At 40.6% G+C, this 6,937-nt stretch overlaps 1 pseudogene; it reads left to right on the forward strand.

Annotated features, from left to right (window-relative positions):
* The first annotated feature begins 276 nt into the window (after positions 1 to 276).
* On the forward strand, positions 277 to 5,161 carry LOC102823276 (annotated as a pseudogene).
* The last annotated feature ends 1,776 nt before the right edge of the window (positions 5,162 to 6,937 follow it).

Consider the following 6,937-nt stretch of genomic DNA (forward strand, 5'->3'; position numbering starts at 1 on the left):
GCGTCCGTGGCTGCTCTGATCCTTCCCCCACTTGGTCTAACCCAGGATGGTGGCTCCTGGAGCAGCTGAGCATCTTGAATTAAAAAGCAATGGATTTCTTGCATCTGCTACAAATTCCCCAGCTGTAAGCCTTCCAACCTTCTAAATATTCCTTTATATGTGGTTCAGAGTTCTGGGACCATCCCATGAGCCTGCTTGGTCCTGTATTCTATGTTGTTGCTGACGGAGCTCCTTACTGCACTTCCACCCGATCCACCATCTTGTTTGTTCTCCTGCTATGAAATGCTACAAGATAATGTTGAAGGTTACCTCTGAGAAATAACATCCCTGAGAGAAATCAGAAACTCACAGCAACAACTCAAAAACAGGAACAGATCATCAATACTATGACACAAGATTTAAGAGGAGCAAGTGAAAAGCTAGCTGTTGCAGAAGAGCAGAAAATCTGAAGAAGGAAAAAGGAATGCTTAAATTGTCAGAAGTTCGTCTTTCTCAGCAAAGAGAATCTTTGTTGGCTGAACAAAGAGGACAAAACTTGCTGCTAACTAACCTGCAAACAATTCAGGGAATACTAGGGCGATCTGAAACAGAAACCAAACAAAGGCTTAGTAGCCAGATAGAAAAACTGGAACATGAGATATCTTATCTAAAGAAGAAGTTGGAAAATGAGGTGGAACAAAGGCATACCCTTACGAGAAATCTAAATGTTCAACTTTTGGACACAAAGAGACAGCTGGATACTGAGTCAAATCTCCATAACAATACAAAAGAACTACTAAAAAATGCTCAAAAGGAAATTGCTGCATTGAAACAGCACCTCAGCAATATGGAAGTCCAGCTTGCTTTTCAGTCCTCACAAAGAACTGGGAAAGGTCAACCTAGTGACAAAGAAGATGTGGATGAGCTTCAGAGTCAGCTAAGACAAACAGAAGATCAGGTGAATGACTTGAAGGAAAGACTAAAAACAAGTACTAGTAATGTGGAACAGTATCGAACAATGGTTACTAGTTTAGAAGAATTCCTCAACAAGGAAAAACAGGTGACAGAAGAAGTACGTAAAAATACTGAAGTTCGTTTAAAAGAGTCAGCAGAGTTTCAGACACAAATGGAAAAGAAGTTGATGGAAGTAGAGAAGGAAAAACAGGAACTTCAGGATGACAAGAGAAAAACCATAGAGAGCATGGAGCAACAGTTATCTGAGTTAAAGAAAACAATTTCTAGTGTTCAGAATGAAGTACAAGAAGCTCTTCAAAGGGCAAGTACTGTTTTGAGTAATGAACAGCAAGCCAGATGTGACTGTCAGGAACAAGCTAAAATAGCTATGGAAGCTCAGAATAAGTATGAAAGAGAATTGATGCTAAATGCTGCTGATGTTGACGCTCTACAAGCTGCCAAGGAACAGGTTTCAAAAATGGCATCAGTCCGTCAGCATTTGGAAGAAACAACCCAAAAAGCAAAATCACAGCTGTTGGAGTGTAAAGCAGCTTGGGAGGAGAGAGAAAGAGTGTTAAAGGATGAAGCTTCCAAGTCTGTGTCCTGCTGTGAAAATCTAGAGAAACAAAACAGATTACTTCATGATCCGATTGAAAAATTAAGTGACAAGGTTGTTGCCTCTATGAAGGAAGGTGTACAAGGTAGCTTGAATATGTCTCTCAGTGAAGAAAGAAATTCTCAAGAACAAATTTTAGAAATTCTCAGGTTTATACGAAGAGGAAAAAAATTGCTGAAACTAGGTTTGAAGTGGCTCAGGTTGACAGTCTGCGCTATCGAAAAAGGGTTGGACTTCTAGAAAGAGAACTTCAGGAACTGCAGGATAGTCTAAATGTTGAAGGGAAAAAGTTCAGGTAACTGCAAAAACAATGACCCAGCATGAAGAACTGATGAAGAAAATGGAAACAATGAATGTAGTTATGGAGACCAATAAGATGTTAAGAGAAGAAAAGGAAAAGTTCCAACAGGATCTATAGCAAATGCAAGCAAAGGTGAGGAAACTGGAGTTAGATATTTTACCCTTGCAAGAAGCAAACGCTGAGCTGAGCTGAGTGAGAAAAGCGGTATGTTGCAGGCAAAGGTACTAGAAGAGGATGTCAAATGTTGGAAAGCACGTAATCAGCACCTAGTAAGCCAACAGAAAGATCCAGATACAGAGGAATATTGGAAGCTCCTTTCTGAAAAGGAAGTTCACATCAAGCATATTCAACAATTGACTGAAGAAATTGGAAAACTTAAAGCTGAAATTGCCACATCAAATGCATCTATGACTAACAAACAGAACTTAATCCATAGTCTAAGGGAAGATTTGAATAAAGTAAGAACAGAAAAGGAAAATATCCAGAAGAACTTGGATGACAAAACAGTTGATAGCCAAGAAAAAGTCAAAACTCTAACTCAAGTCAAGAAAATTGGGCATCGGTACAAGACTCAGTATGAATAACTTAAAGCACAGCAGGATAAGGTCATGGAAACCTCTGCTCAGTCTTCTGGAGACCATCAGGAACAGCATGTCTCAGTCCAGGAAATGCAAGAACTCAAAGATACCCTCAAACAAGCTGAAATGAAGACAAAAACACTCGAGAGTCAAGTAGAGAATCTCCAGAAGACATTATCTGAAAAAGAGATGGAAGCAAGAAATCTCCAAGAACAAACTTTGCAGCTACAGTCTGAACTCTCACGACTTCGTCAGGATCTTCAAGATAGAACCACACAGGAGGAGGAGCTTAGACAGCAGATAACTGAAAAAGAAGAAAAGACAAGAAAGGCTATTATAGCAGCAAAATAAAAAATTGCACACTTAGCTGGTATAAAAGATCAGCTAACGAAAGAAAATGAGGAGCTTAAACAAAGAAACGGTGCCTTAGATCAGCAGAAAGATGAACTGGATGTCCGTATGACTGCGCCTAAGTCCCAGTATGAAGGTCAGATTAGTCACTTGGAAAAAGGACTCCGGGAGCATCAAGAGAGACACCTTGAGCAGAGAAATGAGCCTCAGGAGCCTACTAACAAGGTCTCAGAACAACAGAGACAGATCACATTGAAAACAACTCCAGCTTCTGGTGAAAGAGGAATTGCCAGCACGTCAGAACCACCAACAGTCAATATCAAGCCGACTCCTGTTGTATCTACTCCAAGTAAAGTGACAGCTGCCACTATGGCTAGAAATAAATCAACACTCAGGGCTAGTATTCACCCAATGGTTACACCTGCAACCGTTACGAATCCTACTACTACCCCAACAGCTAAAGTTATGCCCACTACACAAGTGGAATCACAAGAAGCTATGCAGTCAGAAGAGTCTGTGGAGCATGTTCCAATTTTTGGAAGCACAAGTGGATCTGTTCATTCTACTAGTCCTAATGTCCAGCCTTCTATTTCTCAATCCATTTTAACTGTTCAGCAGTAGACACAGGCTACAGCTTTTGTACAACCCACTCAACAGAGTCATCCTCAGATTGAGCCTACAAGTCAAGAACTATCTATAAACATAGTAGAGGTTGTGCAGAGTTCATCAATTGAGCGACCTTCTACTTCCACAGCAGTTTTTGGTACTGTTTCAGCTACCCCAAGTTCTTCTTTGCCAAAGCATACACGTGAAGAGGAAGAAGATAGCATCAGACCAAGATAACATCAGATGATATAGCAGAAATGCCTGTTCCTAAGAAATTGAAAACTGTTACACCCATAGGACCTAAGGAAGAAGCTATGGCAGAAGAAAGTACTGATGTAGAGGTAGAGACTCAAGTGTACAACCAAGATTCACAAGATTCCATTGGAGAAGGAGTCACCCAGGGAGATTATACTCCTATGGAAGACAGTGAAGAAACCTCTCAGTCTCTTCAGATAGATCTTGGACCCCTTCAGTCAGATCAGCAAACAACAACTTCATCCCAGGATGGTCAAGGCAAACGAAATGATGCCATTGTTATTGATACTGATGATGAAGAAGAGGATGATGATGAAAATGATGGAGAACATGAGGATTATGAGGAAGATGAGGGAAAAGATGAGGAGGAGGACGACGACATGGGGATGGGAGATGAGGGTGAAGACAGTAATGAAGGAACTGGTAGTGCAGATAGCAATGATGGATATGAAGCTGATGATGCTGAGGGTGGTGATGGGACTGATCCTGGTACAGAAACAGAAGAAAGTATGGGTGGAGGTGAAAGTAAGCAGATTCTCAAAACAGTAGTGAAGGAAATACAGGGATGGCAGGGTCATCTTTTTCCCAGGAAATTTCTAGAGAACAGCAGCCATCTTCAGCATCTGAAAGGCATACTCCTCGAGCACCTCAGTCACCAAGATGCCTATCACATACACTTCCCCCACGACTGACCATTCATGCTCCTCCTCAAGAATTGGGACCACCAGTTCAGAGAATTCAGATGACCCAGAAGCAGTCTGTGGGGCTTGGGCTTCAACTGACTCCAGGAATAGGTGGCAAGCAACAGCATTTTTTTGATGATGAAGATAGAACATTTCCAAGTACCCCAACTCTTGTGGTGCCACATCATACTAATGGATTTGCTGAAGCAATTCATTCCCCACAGGTTGCTGGTGTTCCTAGATTCTGATTTGGACCACCTGAAGATATGCCCCAGACAAGTTCAAGTCACTCTGATCTTGGCCAACTTGCTTCTCAAGGAGGTTTAGGAATGTATGAAACACCCCTCTTCCTAGCTCATGAGGAAGAGTCTGGTGGTCGAAGTGTTCCCACTACTCCTCTACAAGTAGCAGCTCCAGTGACCGTATTTACAGAGAGTGCCACTTCTGAAGCTTCAGCACATGCCTCTCAATCTGTCCCCATGGTGACAACATCCACGGGCACTTTATCCACAACAAATGACACAGCAACAGGTGATGATGGTGATGAAGTATTTGGGGAGGCAGAATCTGAAGGTATTAGTTCTGAGGTTGGACTAGAAATTGATATCCAGCAGAAGAAGAGCCTGTTCAGGCATTTGATGTGTCAGATCTTCCTTCCACCAGCCAAGATCCTCCTTCCAGTTCCTCTGTAGATACTAGTAGTAATCAGTCAAAGCCTTTCAGACGTGTAAGACTTCAGACAACATTGAGACAGCGTGTCTGTGCCCGTCGCTTTAATAGGCAGCAAGGCCATGCAATGGGAGCAAGAGGAGGAATAAACAGAGGAAACATTAACTAAGTTTTCTGTAAACTAGTAATTGTGAATTAGATTGCCAGATATGTTTAAGTGTTATTGTCAAGTGTAAAAACATTTTTCTATTTAAATCAATATGCTAATCTCAACATTCTTTATTAATAAATGTTTTCCATTGTCAACAAAAAATAAAAATAAAAAAATAAGGAAGCAAAAGAAAAATGAATAATTGAAAAACAATAAAAACAGAAATCATTTTTAAAAATCACGAAAATTTCAGGATCGATAAAAAGAATCATTAAGGAAATTACAGTTATGCTCTTTAAACTGGTATTTGAAACACAAAGACATAGAGGTTGAATATAAAAGAAAAAAAAAGAGACATACCCTTTGTTTGTTGTTATACAGTTGGTACCGACCCATAGCAACCCTGTAAGGGTATCCAAGGAATGACTGGTGATCTTGAACCACCAACCTTGCAGTTCAAACCAACTTTGCAGTCCAGCGCATTAGCCCACAGCACTACACCAGGATTCCATAGCCTTTATTGTTTTTGTTATTGTTAAGTGCCATTGAGTCAGTTTCGACCCATAACGATCCTGTATAGGGTTTCCAAGGAGTGGCTGATGAGCTTAAACCATAAACCTTACCATTCAATCTGACTTTGTGGTTCAGCACATTAACCCACAGCACCACCCCAGGACTCTTTTATACAAAAGGATTAAAAAAAGAGAGAGAGAGAGAGAAGCCCTAGCTAGAATTATTTCCTTGAAATAAACTTTATACCTTAAAACAAAAATGTCCTCTAAGTATTCTTTAAACCAAACAGTTGTTGTTGTTGTTAATGTTAAGTGCTGTTGTCAGTTCCAACGCATAGGGTTTCTGAAGAGCAGCTGGTGAGCTTGAACTGCCGACCTTGCAGTTCAAATGGCTTTGCAGTATGGTGCATTAACCCACAGCACCACACCAGGACTCCAAACCAAACACTTGATGTTGTTGTTAAGTGCCGACGAGTCGGTTCCGGCCCATAGCGACCCTGTATAGGGTTTCCGAGGGTGTAAATCTTTACGGGAATAGAAAGCCTGATCTTTCTCCCATGGAGCAGCTGATAGTTTCGAACCGCTGACCTTAAGGTTCGCAGCCCGATTGGTAACCACTACGCTACCAGAGCCACAGCGCCACATCAGGACTCCAAACCAAACACTAGGTTAGTTTAATTATTAAAGAAGGTCTGTCTTGGCCATTGGTGCTATTTTAAAGAACTATATGAAATCAAAACCAAAGAAGAATGAGGGATATCATTGCTGACATCAGATAGATCTTGGTTGAAAGTAGAGAATACCAGAAAGATGTTTACTTGTGATTTATTGATGAGGCAAAGGCATTTGACTCTGTGGATTGCAATAGACTATAGATAACATTTCAAAGAATGGAAATTCCAGAACACTTAACTATGCCTTTGGGGAACCAGTACATAGACCAAGAGACAGTTGTTTGAACAGAACAAAGCAATACTGAATGGTTTAAAAATCAGAAAGGTGTGTGCCAGGATTATATTCTTTCACCATACTGATTCAATCTGTATACTGAAAAATAATTGAGAAGCTAGATTATATCACCTTCATATAATCCAGCATCTCAAATTACTGGAAGTGGAATGGATTTGAAATGTTGACTGATGAAGAACAAACATTACAGCCTTCCATCTGGATTGCCCTATAATGTAAAAATGAAAATCCTCACAAATGGATCAATAAATAACATGATAACCAGAGAAAAGACTGAAGTCATCAAAGACTTTATTTTGGTTGATTCTTCAAT

Source organism: Chrysochloris asiatica, unplaced genomic scaffold, assembly GCF_000296735.1.
Source record: "Chrysochloris asiatica unplaced genomic scaffold, ChrAsi1.0 scaffold00201, whole genome shotgun sequence".
Taxonomy (NCBI): Eukaryota; Metazoa; Chordata; class Mammalia; order Afrosoricida; family Chrysochloridae; genus Chrysochloris; species Chrysochloris asiatica.